The sequence below is a fragment of the Astatotilapia calliptera genome, chromosome 3 (genome assembly GCF_900246225.1).
Source record: "Astatotilapia calliptera chromosome 3, fAstCal1.2, whole genome shotgun sequence".
Taxonomy (NCBI): domain Eukaryota; kingdom Metazoa; phylum Chordata; class Actinopteri; order Cichliformes; family Cichlidae; genus Astatotilapia; species Astatotilapia calliptera.
In genome coordinates, this window is record NC_039304.1 from 39,141,334 (window position 1) to 39,158,466 (window position 17,133).

Below are 17,133 nucleotides of genomic sequence, written 5' to 3' on the forward strand. Positions count from 1 at the left end.
AATAACATTGTACTACAATCTTCTGTTTTTAACAAAAAATTAAATGTTTTGCAAAACAAATATAACAAAGGAAATCATAGCAAAAAATTAATAATATACAAAGAGCAGCAATGGTGTCTTTGAACAAATAATGAAATGACAAGTTACCCCTAAGTAGGACTCTGTGACCAGACTTGTCCAAGCATCAGTAGTAAGGGGGATTTTGGATGTGGCCTTTTTTAGTTCATTCCTTAGTTTCTCCACTGAAGTTTCATACTTTCTCTCCATCATGCTTGTAAAATGACGCTTAGACGGCAGAGTGTAACCTGGTTGGAAAGTGGTCACCATTTCTTTGAATCCCTCACCCACAGCAAGTGGTCTCTTGTCTTTTAAAATCATAGATAAGACGCTCTCAGTAAGTACAGCCACCTCCTGGGGGGTGCATGGTGTACTTCTTCTCTGACAGTAGTCCTCCAGACTTTTCTGTTTATTCCTGAAATCATAAATCACACACAGCACACAGATGAATTCGAATAATTACAAAATAATTATATGGAAAGCATAATATCAAAATAATTTGATATGGATCTGGTTGAGATAGATAGATAGATAGATAGATAGATAGATAGATAGATAGATAGATAGATAGATAGATAGACACACACACTGTTATGCCATGTGCTTTCATAGCATAACAGTAAGAGGTTAATAATAATCCCCAATGTTGAACATATGATATGCAGTAATCATGATGGCTGGAAAAGATAACGTTTAAACAGCCATAGCTGATGGCACTTTTACTGGTGCACTGCTTTCTAGTTATTAGATGGCATAACTTTGACCTATAAGATCAAGCTAGAGAAGCATTATGTATAAAAACAGCGTTCAAGTAGGATGAAACACATTAAATTTGACAAATCAAGAGATCATTGTCATTTTGCTTTTGCAAGCACTTTAACAATGTTGTAACAGTGTCCACGACGGCTACGTTTAGCAGGTGGTGCATTATCCTTGTTAACATTTCACCTGCGGCCAATTCGCTGTCTCACATTTTTGTCTTTCGCCGATTCTGATAATCAGCCTGCGTGCAATCCGACTCATTTTGCCAGCATGGGCCACAAACAAAAAAACAATAACAACTAAACAGCAGCTGCTATATGTTACTGCTCAGCAGCTTAAATGGGTTTTGCATTTACGGAGGTTGGGTGTTTATCTGTGTCTATGAGTGAGTGTACGTCTACGTTGGGGGGGGAGGTGTCTGGATGAATTAACGGGTAAAAACTAGCATTAGTAAAAAGGTTGAAAACTTACGGTGGTTTGTCCTTTGCAGAAGCTGCTCCTGGATGCATGAGACAATGGGGCAACGGTGAAACGGGAAAGGAGAGAGGTTTCAGTCATTTGTTTCAAAGAAATGACCACAGGTGTGATTGTGAAGCCTTACAATCTCTTTCGATTAGATCTCCATTTAATCAAGAAAGCGAAGAAAAGCCACAGAAGTGGCGACTCATAGAACTTTATAGTCAAAGTCAAATAAACTTTATTGTCATCTCTGCTATACCCAGTGCAGCAGAGAGACAAGACGACAAGGCTCTGGTTACATCAGTGCAAGAAAACCAAATAAATATATATAAGAGGAGTAAGAAAATAAATATAGGGAGACCGGGGATAGTTGTAACGTGGGTCAGTTGTAACACTTCCAATTTCTCCAGTCAGGGCTAAGTTTCAAATGATGTGACTCATCCTGTGCATGCCCAATTCAGTTCTGCTATCACATGTGAAAAATCAGCACATTTTGTCAAACACAGATAATTTAACATGGAAAAAAGTAATTTGTATGCCAAAAAGTAAGTTTTTCTACTTTATTTCAATTTGTAATAGCATTATCTGCTTTGCAGTTAAACTCATCAAACCTAAATTATGTTATTTGTATGTCTATGGGGATATATTCTGTGTAAGTCTTTAGTGCTAATGTTTTAGCCGTTGGCTGTAATGCTAGCTAGTTCATGGCTATAGGAGTCTGGGTTAGTTGTAATAATAATGCAGATGTTACAACTTACCACACTATTACTTTAACTTATATTAAACAAGTTGGGGCAACGACATCAGCAGAGAGAGGTTCACTGGTCACATTTGTATATGCGGTTAATGCCATTAACGACACAATTCCTCCACTGTTTGTGTTCCCACACATACATTATGCAGCCCACTGTGTCAGAGATGGACCAGTAGGAAGTACTGGTAGTGGAAATAAGTCAGGATGGGTGCAAGAAACAGATTTCCTCATCTTTCTGAAGCACTTTGCAAACCACACCAAGGTAAGCCAGGATAAAAAGTAATGGAATTGTGATGCTGGTGAACAACTACATTTTTTCAGCTTCATTGTTATGTTCAAAATTGGTGCAAGAGTTGTAGGTTATAATGCCCACTGAGCCAATGAGGCCAAACTCAAGGAAGACCAACCAAAATTAATGAAATATTCAGTTGCAGAAAATTCCATAACTTGTCTTTTTGGGGGGTTGGAATATGTTCAAAAGCTAGATTTCTGCATTCTGTCACACACATAGCTACATAAATGGCTCTAAGTGCATTCATGTGTTGAATAAACAAAGATTACATGTTAATGTTTTGTTAGTACCCTTATTTCATTGTGTTACATTTCACCCCAGGATATGTTACAACTAACCCAGACTATGGGGTTAATTGTAACATTTCACTCTTCGTGTTTGAGGCCATACCATGCAATGGGTAATTGTGCTGCAGAGAAAATAGCTGCACTATTTAATAGCAGAGACATGTAAATACTTTGGATTACATTTTGAATCCACTACCTTAAAAGAGCTTCACTTTACAGACAGAAATGTCAAAAATGTTACAACTATCCCCGGTCTCCCCTACGCTTAAGTCTAAATGATCAAGAGAAACTACAATTTACAGTTTAGAGTGGTTTAAAGTGACCAGTCTAACAGCTTGTAAGCATGAGATTTCTTGAAGGTAAAAATTGTCCAAGCGCTGAGACAGTCCCACTCGGCCAGACTGATAGTTTTTTGGCAGACCTTGTGCGTTTCAGCAGTTATGTATTCGCGGGCAGCAGCATCACAGTGGCGTGATCAGATGAGCCGATTAGCAGGCGTACAGCTGCTGTAAACTTAATTCAGGCGGATTTGGAATTTGGAGTGACTGTCGTGAGAATTGCTTGGTTGAAGTCGCCGGGCCACAATAACGAATCCTTCCGGGTGCGCAGTCTGGAGCTTGTTGACAGCTTGAGAAAGCTTGACTTTTATTCATCTCAGCAGCTGAACATAAGTGCCCTTTTGATCTTCCATCTGTTCGATGAGTGCAATCCGTCATATATCGCTCTGCAGCTTAAAGCCTGCTGCGCCGTGTCTTACTCACACGCTACAGTTCAAAGTGACGGACATCGCTTTCTCGCTTCCAGTGTGTGCGCAGTTAGAATAAATAGCCTTATTAGGCTGCTCGTTAATGCCCAGCACTGCTCACACATCTTATTTGCACCACCAGTGCAACAGTTTCCTCGTATATTTAAAGGCTTTACTTTGTAGCTCTCTGTGATCCTGTCTCTCAGTGACGTGTGCGGCGGTCAAACGGTCGTTCACGCGCACAACACAAAAACAAAACGCCTGCTTTTATGTGAGCGCGCACAGAGAGAACCACAAAGTCTGCGCGGAAGGTTTTTAACGTCCGCTCCTCACACCGTCTCTGACTGAATGTTTTGGTTTCTGGAGCCAGCAAATAAAAATAAAATGTTTTGTTAACGCGCTCCAGAATCTGAGCAGAAATGATGGTTTCCTAAACTGTTAATCTACAGAGAGCGCCGACAGGTCACGTGGTTTACTTACACGCAAGTTTACAAATCTAACAAGTTTACAAATCTAACAAGTTTACAAATCTAACAAGTTTACAAATCTAACAAATACGAACAAACCTCTTATGTTAGTTCAAACTCACCTGCAGACACAGACGGTGAGTCCAGCTGAGACGCTCCAGCAGCTATTTCCGCCTGATGATCCGACTCTTCAAAGTTTGCTATATATCCAGAGGATACTGAGATTTACCGAGAACAGAACATCCAAATTTAATCCTGACGGCGAGTTTAAAGAGGAGTTTTTCATTAAAGCTGAACGTTATTTAGGGTGAAAACAGATGCGTTTGTGTTCAGTGACAGGGCTGCTTGTCTTTTGAGGAAGAAAACAGACTGAGGGTGGGGACATAACACGTCATAAACACAAAGGGGCTCATTTCACTGAATTAAAGGTTTGGATTCAGAGCTGATCAACAACAAAACTGATTACTAATCTACCATCAGTCACATTAAGATCACCATAGAAGCTGTTTAATAGAATAAACAGGAGTCAAGCTCAGATTTAGGTGGCTCTCCTCTGACTATGACCTTGATGTAGGAGAAACCTTCCATCATACTGACAGTGGCCCACATTTGATTGGCTCTATCCTGAGAAAATGAACATGTCTGCGAAGAAATGTGTGGCTGAAAACCCAAACAACATCTGCAATTACAGTGTAAACCAGTGGTGTGAAATATGAGGCTCACAGACCTGAACCAGCCCACCAACAGTGAAGTGAAAAATCATGTATGATTTTTGTTCCAAATCAGAGTAAGTGGAGTGCTGCTACTGAGACATGCTTTCCATTCATAAAGAGAAATTAAACTCAGGTTAGTTCAGAGTTTCACATTCAACACGACAGCAGAGGCATGAAAAACACAGAGTGAGCTTACAGAGCAGACACAGCAGAGACGTTTCCTCCATCCTGCTGCTCAATTATATCAGACCAACACTGAGATCAGCTCACAGTCACATCAAGCAAAACCGTCCTTTTTCACATTCTTGTATGTAGACTGGCTGTCAGTGTTGTGGTTTCCTCTAGAAATGCACAAAAGCAAACATCAGCACCTGTGTAATGACTTCACTGTCTGTCCAAACCTCAGGCATGTGCTCTTTTTGACAGAGTAAAATAAATGACTATGACTATGTTACTGAAAGGACTGAGTTTATCAATTGTGTTACAGATTTAAAGAAACAAGTTTTGTCTTCTTGTAGTTGACAGCAGGAAGTGAGCTGGAGGTGGTTTTGTTACTGTCGACTTCTCTCTGTTTCAACCACTAACATGTGGTCAGAAACTGTGTGGATGCACGACATTGAACTCCATCACACAGTTTTTTGTGACTTATGTGCCGTGGCTCCAACAGGTTGGGAAACACTGGTTTACATGAACATAACTTTAACATAACATGAATACTTCTATATATATAACTTCTATGACTACACTGCATGTTCCTGCTCAGAACTCCAAACAGTTTGTACAGTGGCTTGCAAAAGTATTCGCCCCCCTTGAACTTTTTCACATTTTGTCACATTACAGCCAAGAATCAATTTTATTGGAATTCCACGTGAAAGACCAACACAAAGTGGTGCACACGTGAGAAGTGGAACGAAAATCATACATGATTCCAAACATTTTTTTTTTTACAAATAAATAACTGAAACTTGGGGTGTTTGTGGCTTTTTGTATTTGGCAGAAGTGAGCTGCAGTTTGATCACTTTTGTTAGCTAACAGACTTTCTGTGAACCCTTTAAATGTTTACTATACATGTTGTTACAGCTGTAATCTCACTGAAATCCAGCTGAACACTTCCCAGTTGACACTTCCCTTGGTTGTGTGTTTGGGATCATTGTTTAAATGTTGGGCCTAATTTCATCTTCATCAGCCTGGTAGAAGCTTCCTGCTTAACGGTCACACAGAGTTGACAGAAAACATTTTCTGTATTACTGAATCTCAGCAATAACTTTGTGTTGTCTTATTTTGATTGTTGTTGATTTCATTTCATTTGAAACATTTAAGGTCTTCACTTCCAAAGCAGTGAAATAAAAAAAACAAAACTAAACTAAATAACTAAAAATAGCTGTGATGTCAGTAAGTACACTCCCGTTCCAATTGTAGAAGGGTTGCTCTGCGTTCTCGGGAAGCCGGGACTCCTGTGTCAACTTACGAAGTCTGGAATAGTGAAAAGGTGAGTACGGACTCTTGTACATGAGTATTGAGAAACGGCCTAACAGTCTGCAGTCTATGAACTAACCTCACCAAACCCAGCTAACAATGTTAGCTTGGTGACGAGCATTCATCATTAATAGTAATAAAAATCACACAACAATAATACATCGAAGATACTGAAGTTTCGCCCATCTCATTCTTCTTATGAAATGATGTCGGAAATGGATTCCTGCCTGTGCACTGCTGCCTCTGGGTCCATTGTGTGACTGATGCCACCAACATTAACAGGACACTTACATTACAGCCTTTATTGCTCGTTTTGTTTGGATTTACAGTAATCAGAATCAGAGAAACTGTATTAATCCCAAACTGAAATTGAGTTTAAAAATAATTTCTTTTTAAAAAAAGAAAGAGTCCTAGGTTGTACTTGAACATGGGCTGGCCGCTCTCAGCCCTGCGATATATGACTACATACATGCTCAGCCAACTGAGCTAAACCTGTGCCTGCATTAAACTGCATTTAATCGCCAAAATTGGAGAAGGGAGAACTGACTCCCTCTTCCCGCGCCACCACACCCACCCACACATGCAGGGCCTTGGGGTGCAGGTGTGTCACCAGGGTGCAGGGGAGGCGTCCTCCCTCTGTCCCCTTCTGGCCACCTGTGCCTCAATTTTATTCCACAACTTAGACATCCACATTACTCACACTCTCATAACACATACATATAGGGCCTTTTGGATGGGCACATTACATGGCGTCCAGAGGACAGTCTGTGTATTGAAAATCACCTCTGGCGCTGGTGCCCATTTCTCAATTTTAAATCCATGTAGACATTGAGGGTTTCCAGGAGGGGCTGTGCTGACACCTGCTGCTCTCCCGTGTTTTAAATTTAGAACAGCACGCAGCAACACTACATACGAGCAGGTGGAGGGAGGTTTGGGGTCTTCACACCCCCCCGTTCTCTGTTAGCCATCAGGGCTGGGCGGAGGTGTTGGCCGTCCGGTTGGGTTCTGGGATGCGAGCCTCTCTGCTACTACTGAGCCGGGGGCGATCTGCTTGTCTCCACCTCAGGGGAAAGGGTAACATCTCCTGGGTTAAAGTAAAGTAAATCCGTTGGGCATCTTTCCAAACGGGAAGGGAAAAAAAACAAAAAAAACCCCAAAAAACAAAAATTGGAAGGCATAGAGAGGGGATAGCCTAACATATGGAACAGGAAGTGACCACCGTGTATTCTATTTAGTTCAACAAAGTAACTGTATTCTGAATATCACCTATTTAAATGGTAATGGAACGGAATACAGTTACTCATATTTTGTGTTTTAAATACATAACGCTGGTACATGTATTCCTTTAATCCCCAACACTGCCTATTAAAACAGGTTAATATTGGAGAGGAGTTAAAGGGATCTGCTGGATTGATAGTGGCCTCCTTGCTGTTCGTCAAACAAAAATAAAACATAAAAAACAACAGATTTAGGATTCACAGCAGCCTCCAGCTCAGTCTCCTGCTGCTGTTCCAGTTATTTTAGTTTTCATTCCCAGATTTCAAACATTCCTAGAACTGGGAATAAAAGAAAGAATGTCCAACCCACCTACATGTATACTTACCCTCAGCAGGCAGTAGGATGTCATCCAGAAACTTATCTTAAAGCAAAATGTGGAACAACATTTGATAACAGTTCAGTTCCTTTTGTTTATTTTGCCCCAACAAAGAGTCACATTTAAACAAAGAATGTTCAGATTCATCCAGTAACACAGTGGTCCCCAACTCGCGGGCCTCGGACCGGTACCGGTCCGTGAGTCGTTTGGTACCGGGCCGCGAGAGTAGAGTCTCAGGTGTGAAATGTATGGTTTTCAAGGTTTTTATCAGTTTTCAGCCTTATTTTGTTACTGTTTTGATCGTTAACTCTGTTTTCCTGGGTCTTTTCACGTGTGTTATGAATAAATCTTCTTTTTTTCGGTACCGGTACTAGTTTTATTTTGTTGTATTTATCCGCGACACATTAAAGGCCGGTCCGTGAAAATATTGTCGGGCATAAACCGGTCCGTGGCGCAAAAAAGGTTGGGGATCGCTGCAGTAACAGGTATTCATCACATGTGGGAGAGATACAGAAAAATGTGTGTTTATATGATGTATTTTCAGTCTGGTAATCCTTCATCAACAATAAAAACATTTTCACTCTGAATAACTAACTATAAACATATCACAACATATAGACATTAAGTAGTTTTTCATTTGCTAATACCCAGTATTAGCAGTAGATGGCAGCAGACTCTGAAGGCCTTTATAAACCACAAAACTAACGTCATGTCTATGTTCTTCTTTGTGTTCGTTGTCTCTGTGTTTCACATTTAAAATACATGCTATCTGATGGAAGCATGATTAACTGTGGTTCTATAATTTTTTGGACTGGATCAGGGGAGCTGTCCAGTTTGAGCACCTTGGGGCGACTGTTGCTGTGATCTTTTTATTTGCCATACAAATGGAACTGAATTGACTGAGTTGAATTATTTCAATCAAACAATTAATTCAATTAAACTGACTAAACATGATGAAATGTTTTCTTTTTCATCAAACCAAATTTCACGATTTTGAGTTTGAAAGCACAGAATGCTTTTAATTTAATAATGAAACAGTTCATTGGGTTTCTGAAAACTGTCATATGAGTTGCTGCTTGTAACTCACACAATGCAGCGATGCTCATGCTGTTTATAGTCTGTGGTTGCAGTTAATTTGTTTGTTTCCTATCTGAACTGAAGACAGATGTTTTATCAGTCCATTCAAATTTTCCATCAGTCATCTTCATGAAACCCACAGGACAACACGAGAAGAGCAGCTGGACTCCACTGGCTGGACTGGTCGACTACTTTGGAGATTGGAGTAAATGACCTCTGGCTCCAGAAAATCTGAGCACACAAACATGCACAGCTCAACCCACAGCTCTGTACAAAACCAAACCTATATGCAGTTAAATCGCAACAAAACAACAAAAGAACTGTTGAGTGTCATCAAAATGAAACATTATTGATCAAAGCTCAGACAGTTTAAATAATATAAATGTTATTTTTAGGGCAGGGTGTTCATCTTTCTAAAACTCATTGTCCTTATCAATGTCAAAACACCATGAATGAAGCTCAGTACTTCCTCCAGCATTTTCACATTAAAGGTTTTTCAGCCTTTCTGTCATAAATTAGCTTTTAATTTGAAAGAAAGCCAGCAGGAAATGCTTAGGTTTAGTAGTTCATGGAAAAGAAACAATGAGCCTCAGCAGAGTGCTGACTGTGTTTCTGTCACCCAAACTTTATCTTATAGTTACTCACCCAGAAACTGCAGATCAGGACCTGCTCTGTGTTTATGCTACAGATACACTTCCTGGTCACTTTAAAGGATCATTTCAACCTTTTAGAAAAAAAATCCTAATCATCTTATAGTGAAGAATAACTGTACCTGCAGGTCTGTTTGCTCTGAAGCCAATTTGTTCATAACTAGTTCACACTTCTGAGTAGATTATAGCTGGATCACTCTCTCCACAATGAAGCAATTTTTAAAAAAGGCTGCAGGTTTTTACAGGTCATACTGGCAGCCTTTTTGTTCAATTCTTACAATGAAATGTAACATAACAGAGAACAAAACTGATAACCGAATGGAAACTAAAGCTTTTTCCTAATTCATCTGACCCTAACCTTTGACCTAAGATCTTGAAGAATTATATACGAAAACTGTGTATTTTATTATCTTTACCCATATGATTGGAGCACAACTAGCAGAAATCTACAGGGAGTGCAGAATTATTAGGCAAATGAGTATTTTGTCCACATCATCCTCTTCATGCATGTTGTCTTACTCTAAGCTGTATAGGCTCGAAAGCCTACTACCAATTAAGCATATTAGGTGATGTGCATCTCTGTAATGAGAAGGGGTGTGGTCTAATGACATCAACACCTATATCAGGTGTGCATAATTATTAGGCAACGTCCTTTCCTTTGGCAAAATGGGTCAAAAGAAGGACTTGACAGGCTCAGAAAAGTCAAAAATAGTGAGATATCTTGCAGAGGGATGCAGCAGTCTCAAAATTGCAAAGCTTCTGAAGCGTGATCATCGAACAATCAAGCGTTTCATTCAAAATAGTCAACAGGGTCGCAAGAAACGTGTGGAAAAACCAAGGCGCAAAATAACTGCCCATGAACTGAGAAAAGTCAAGCGTGCAGCTGCCAAGATGCCACTTGCCACCAGTTTGGCCATATTTCAGAGCTGCAACATCACTGGAGTGCCCAAAAGCACAAGGTGTGCAATACTCAGAGACATGGCCAAGGTAAGAAAGGCTGAAAGACGACCACCACTGAACAAGACACACAAGCTGAAACGTCAAGACTGGGCCAAGAAATATCTCAAGACTGGTTTTTCTAAGGTTTTATGGACTGATGAAATGAGAGTGAGTCTTGATGGGCCAGATGGATGGGCCCGTGGCTGGATTGGTAAAGGGCAGAGAGCTCCAGTCCGACTCAGACGCCAGCAAGGTGGAGGTGGAGTACTGGTTTGGGCTGGTATCATCAAAGATGAGCTTGTGGGGCCTTTTCGGGTTGAGGATGGAGTCAAGCTCAACTCCCAGTCCTACTGCCAGTCTCTGGAAGACACCTTCTTCAAGCAGTGGTACAGGAAGAAGTCTGCATCCTTCAAGAAAAACATGATTTTCATGCAGGACAATGCTCCATCACACGCGTCCAAGTACTCCACAGCGTGGCTGGCAAGAAAGGGTATAAAAGAAGAAAAACTAATGACATGGCCACCTTGTTCACCTGATCTGAACCCCATTGAGAACCTGTGGTCCATCATCAAATGTGAGATTTACAAGGAGGGAAAACAGTACACCTCTCTGAACAGTGTCTGGGAGGCTGTGGTTGCTGCTGCACGCAATGTTGATGGTGAACAGATCAAAACACTGACAGGATCCATGGATGGCAGGCTTTTGAGTGTCCTTGCAAAGAAAGGTGGCTATATTGGTCGCTGATTTGTTTTTGTTTTGTTTTTGAATGTCAGAAATGTATATTTGTGAATGTGGAGATGTTATATTGGTTTCACTGGTAAAAATAAACAATTGAACTGGGTGTATATTTGTTTTTTGTTAAGTTGCCTAATAATTATGCACAGTAATAGTCACCTGCACACACAGATATCCCCCTAAAATAGCTAAAACTAAAAACAAACTAAAAACTACTTCCAAAAACATTCAGCTTTGATATTAATGAGTTTTTTGGGTTCATTGAGAACATGGTTGTTGTTGTTGTTGTTCAATAATAAAATTATTCCTCAAAAATACAACTTGCCTAATAATTCCGCACTCCCTCTATAAGCTGTATAAACTTGAGGATTTTAACATGTGTTCATGCAGACTGGGATTTTAGGAAACTTTACAAATCAAATCAAATCAAATCACTTTTTATTGTCACATCACATGTGCAGGTACATTGGTACAGTACATGTGAGTGAAATTCTTGTGTGCGAGCTTCACAAGCAGCAGAGTTGTGCAACATACAATAACGTAAAACAAGCAAAATATAAGAATGTCTAAATCTGAAACTAATAAATATATGTACAATATATATATATATGCATACAGTATATGCATTTACTGCTTCATTGTGACGTTGTATTGAAATCATGACTCATGTGACCCAGGGCCCAGTATAATGTTGTGAAGTTTGAAGAAGATCAATAAAAATGTTGGGTAATATACCATTTTTATGATATTTCTCATTTGGTGTGGCCTTAACCCGATAGTAATCGGTCTAATTCCATCCAAAAACAAAGACTTGTCAAAGAAGAGAAGAGTATCAGCAGTGTGGTGATTCTATATCGGCAACTTTGTATAGCTCTGATGCTGTTAGAGAAGAAATGTGCAGATCAGGTCATTTTGGTCATGTGGTGAACATGACTCTAGCTGCCCTGATACCATTTAAAATACAGCAGCAGAATTTCAATGTAGAACAGCAAGTTAGAAACTTAAAGAGATTCAGCTTAAAATAAACAATCTTTAGCTTAAGACCAAGAGCCTCTAAGGCTGGATTCACAATAAAGCCCCACTGTGAGCTGTGGGGGTCTGCAGTGACAAAGCAGAGTGGTTGTACCTCACCTCTCCTCTTTGACAGTTTTTTCTTGTCTTTGATGATGATTCGTCCATAAGTGACGTCGTCCCTCCTCACTGTGGAGTAGACTGCAGCTGGATCGCTCTCTGCACAATAAATACACACAGTGGACATCACTGCAGCTAGAACAGGCGAGAGTTGAAATGAGCTTTCAAACATTGCAGGAAGACACACAAGAATGTAGGAAATATATGATCTGAAATAATGAACTGGCTGTTTGATGGGGTTTGGTTATAATGTTCAGAGAGTTTTGGTGAGAATCTGAGTTTCTCTGGAGTTCTGGGGAGAATTTTTTTAATGTTTAAATCAAGTTTTCCCTTTCCTCTTTTCTTTAACTTTCCCTGTAACTTATTTAAAGTGACACTGGACTCCATAAAGATAGCAACATGGACCCTGAGCATATAAAACACTACCTGGGCTCTGTCTGGCTGGCTGCTGTTGATAATTTGAGGTTATGATTTCACTGTATATGACGCCATCTGTGATGACATTTTCTCTAACTTCTTCTGCATCCTCTGAAATGAAGAAAATGAACAGCAATGTATTTTACTGCTTGGACATAAAAGTGTTGGACATGTTTGTTATTACAAGTTTCAAAATAAATCTATAAAATGTTTGAAAATTATTATTTTAAAAAATGTAATAATCTTACCTTTGGGTTTTCCACATACCCATCGTTTCACCACCAGAACCACTAACATAAGCAAAACCACAGCACATACTGATCCAATAGATGACAACACAGGAATGAGTGATGGAGAAGGAGTGATGGAGGCAGATGTAGGTGGAGGTGTGGTGGTGTGATTGTGATTGTCTAAAATAAAGCAAACACAGTCATTAAAGGACTGGATTCAAATCCAAATGAGATGCTGTGGCACGACCTCAAACAGGCTCTTCATTCTCAAAACCACTCCAATGTGTCTGAATTCAAGCAATTCTGCAAACACGAGTGGACCAAAATTCCTCCACAAGCATTTTGTATTTGTTATCTTTGACTAAAATTAAAATTGTTTGATAAAATGAAACATTCAAGTGTGACAAATTTGCAAATAACTAAGAAAAATGAGGAAAGGGGAAAAGAACTGAGGTGACAGTGCATATACCTACTTGAAAAGTAGACTAGATCGATTACATATGACACTTCTATCAAAGTCATGCGACTTTCACAAAATGCTGCAGCATCTCGTGTTCCTGGAGAAATTACAGGGTCTGAGAAAATCGCTCATGTGCATCCATCCACCAAACCAGAAACAGACATCCTGTGAGATAAACCTGACACAGTTTCCTCCTCATGTTTACTTACAAGTAATAAAGAAATTAAATGTAAAATAAAGGCATAGATAAAAAAAAAGATCCATCACCAGAAACCGCTGCGGCTTTATGGAGGCTACAGGAAGCACTGAATATGAGTCACATCCACAAAGCAGTCCACATGTTAAAGTAGTGAAGCATGAAGCCAGGGTGTCTTTTCTTTCATTGTTATCGATCTTTACAGAATTATGTGGTTTTCAGTTGGTCTCAGTCTTCGATTAAATTTTTTTTTCTGTTTGAAGCAGAAAATCTTCTTTTTTTGAGTGTTTTTCAGCATTTTAAACTACTTTCACCATGACAACAAATGCTGCAGACCTAATCTTCTTGTCAGTGATAAATAGGTCCAAACCCACCCCTCACTGATCAATCAGTACTTCAGAAACAAGATCTGTAAGATTCCACAGACCACATGGAGCAGACACAAATGGTCTTCATTGTACATTGTTGGGCAAGGAAGCAAGAAATCGAGCAAGAAACAACTTTATTCCAGCATTTTTAAAATCTTATGGCTTAAATCCTAAACCTGGTTAGAAAACAATGCAAAGGCTGGCTTCCTAACCTGTTTTTATTGGAGACTCTGTCTCCTGAATTTGTTCTTTACTTAATATTATTAAAGATATTTATTGATAAAATAATTGCTGAGTGTCCTGAACAATGACCCGGCCCTTCAGAAAAATAACTCCTTAACTCTTAGTTAAGTTTTTGTTATTTTTTTGAGACTTCTACACCATTTTTAAGGAAATAGAGTTTAAAAAAATGTCAGACGTTAGCAAATATAATAAAAATTAAAATGTGCAAATTAATATAGATTTTTTTTATTTTAAATTCTGTCAGTAGGTTAAATAAACACTTCATTTTCAAAATAAAAAAATACATATCATGTTTCAAGTTTTAAAATGATGAAGCGGGCAGTATGAACACACATGGAACTCACCTGGCAAAGAAAAGGCCAGAGAGCCAATGAGGACGCAGGAGACGATCCACATTTCAGTGCTGAGCTGCTGCTGAGGTTGTGATCAGTGTCTGCACGATAGAGGAGGACTGAGTAAGACGGGCTTAGACTCTGTATTTACAAAACACCCAGAGCTCACTTCTTAGTCTGCAAACAGCTGTGAGGGAGGAGCCAGTTTATTAGGAACACCTCTTTCACTCATTGCACTCAGACGCAGGCCTGGGGTCAGCTGTTGCCTGCTGTGAGTGAAGAAATGATGCTAAACTTTTTTACTCTGTTTTGTTTTTGACACTTTCAATAATTAAGCAGCGCTCTGAAAGAACACTTAGATCAAAGAACTGATAATATTTGGGTATATAAATGTGCATGTAATATTCTGTGCTTCAAGACATCACTTAAACAAATATTAAAGAAAAGTGATAGTCCCTGTTTAGATTTCATTATATTATATTTTTCAAGGAATGATCCACCCTGCATGACTGCCAATGTTTTGCATGCAGGGCCGACACAAATGATGGTTACTCATGTGCAGGCAACATATGCAGGACATTAAACTCTTAATCACAGATTCCACCGAAAAATTCATCCGGATCAGGAGAAGTGTGTTTTAGATCCAGCAGCAACATGAAGAAGAGCTGCAGTGTGTGTGTCCAGAATGTGCAGGAAGACACAGCATGCATATAACAAGTGCAAGAAGTACAGATGCAACACACATAGAAGAAATGTGTTATACAGTCAGCATGAATAGATTAAATAGATTATTCTTCTATTTATGTTTGCCAAGGATAAACGTAAACAAAGTCAGAGTGCTGCCCCCTGCTGGCTGTATTTATCCAACCTTTTCATCCACAGTCAGTTCAGTCAGCCTCTGATTCTGATTCGTTACAGCACTGCAATCCAGCTGAACCTGTCCCAAAGAAAGCAAAACACACACTGCGCCATGTTAAAGTAACTGCAGATGAAAACACCGGCACAGTCTACCTTTAACTCCCAGAGGAAACAGCATGACCTGAATCCCCTTATATTTGAAGTACAAATGGTCATAAAACATGTATTTAATCAGTATTAGAGAAGTAGAAGAAGGATTAGAAAACATAGACTCTGTTATGGGGTTGCTTAAATGTGTGAGAGTCTATTTGAATTCTGTTTGATTCATTTAATTTTATCAGCTAATGAACTGTTCAGCGTGAGAGTGAAGACCTTCAAATTCCTCGGCACCAACATCCTCATTGAGCATCTCACATGGACCCATAACACACAGCAGATCATCAACGACTCTTCTTCCCAAAAAGATGAGAAAATTTTGGATTTTATTTTCTATGCTCAGAGTTAAGTTTACTTTGGGTTTAGTTGTTATTTATTATTTATTTAGTTTTGTGAAGGGAACTGGCAAAGCAAGATTTTCATTGCTCTGCGTAACCACTTGTGTTTTTGGTGTATATGACAATAAAGCTTGTGAATCTTGAAGAAATCACAATAAAAATGTAATGATGTCAGCTATGGATCTTTCTTTTGATTAATTTCATGATGCGATGACCTCTGCCCTTTACTCAGCCTTCCTTCTGCACGTGTTCTGGGTTGCTGGTGGGTGGAGCGAGACCCATCAGTCCCAGATTGAAACAGCCTTGCTGGGTGCCGGGAGTAGCAGACAGAGCCACAAACTGCCAGTCTCATTACGTCTGTGACTCAGTATTTTCTAGTTCTGGACATTGTGCTGTTCGTTTTAAAAAATTATTATAATTCTTAGGTTCCTGGTTATTCATTTGCCACGTTTAAAGTGTGTTTCTGTTAGCCTTCTGTTCTTAGTGACCTTAGTTGTCTAATCTTCTCCTATATTTAGTCAGTCTTGTCCCCGTGTTTACTCTTGTCTCCCCGGTTTCTTTGTCCAGCTTGTGTGTCAGAGTCTCTGTCAGTGTGTTTCCAGTCTTATTTTGATTGTCTCTTGTCCTGTATGCACTTTGTTCAGGTTCGCTTCCCCTTTGTCGTTATGTCTGATTTGTGTCTCCACATTTGTGTTTCCACTTTTCCCATCCTGTCGTTATTGTGTGTATATTTAAGTCCTCAGTCTCCCTCTGCTTGTTGAGGCATTTTTCATGTTCTCTTGTTTATGCCAAGTCATGAGTTCCTTGCTTACAAGAGTCCTTGTTTCTAGTTTATCTTTTGTTTGCTTCTTTTAGTGTTTCTTTGTACTTTATTTTTTAGTTCCGTTTCACAGCAAATAGAGCTGTTGCTTAAGTTCTTTACTTCCTCCTATGTGTTCGGGTCCTACCCTTGCCTGCCACACTGACAAACTTGACACCAGTGAGCTTTGATCTGTTGAAAGGCGCATCTAGTGGTCATACTGGTACACATCATAAGTGATGTTTCCTGGGTTCTATGGGTGTTTCGGGCCTCTCAACATTACACGTCCTTACCTAGATGATCCAGCCCTGTCCCAGCAGCTTTACCCAATCACCACCACTTGTAACCCACAGCCAACTGGCAGCTGTCTCTTCTGCTCCTGTTGGAGTCCTGGTGGCTATACTTTTGTATGGTCCCCTCAGAACACCAGACTGAGCTTTACTGCTGGGCTTTGGGGATCAACTAGCCAACAGGATGGAGCCAACCGTGGTTCCACTGGTCCTTTATGAGCCTGGGCCAGCTTCCTTTTAAAGTGACTTTGTGTGAAAAGTCACTTTAAAACCATAGTGGAAAAATGCAGCTCAAGTTCAGACACGAC

The 17,133-nt window shown here is 39.8% G+C and overlaps 1 long non-coding RNA gene across 1 annotated transcript; it reads right to left on the reverse strand.

Annotated features, from left to right (window-relative positions):
* Nucleotides 1–331: 331 nt before the first annotated feature.
* Nucleotides 332–4,160, reverse strand: LOC113013256 (uncharacterized). Its single transcript, XR_003270806.1, has 3 exons — nucleotides 3,946–4,160; nucleotides 1,291–1,318; nucleotides 332–472 (listed from the first exon to the last, which is right to left on the reverse strand). It is a non-coding gene; the product is annotated as an uncharacterized LOC113013256 (long non-coding RNA).
* Nucleotides 4,161–17,133: the final 12,973 nt, after the last annotated feature.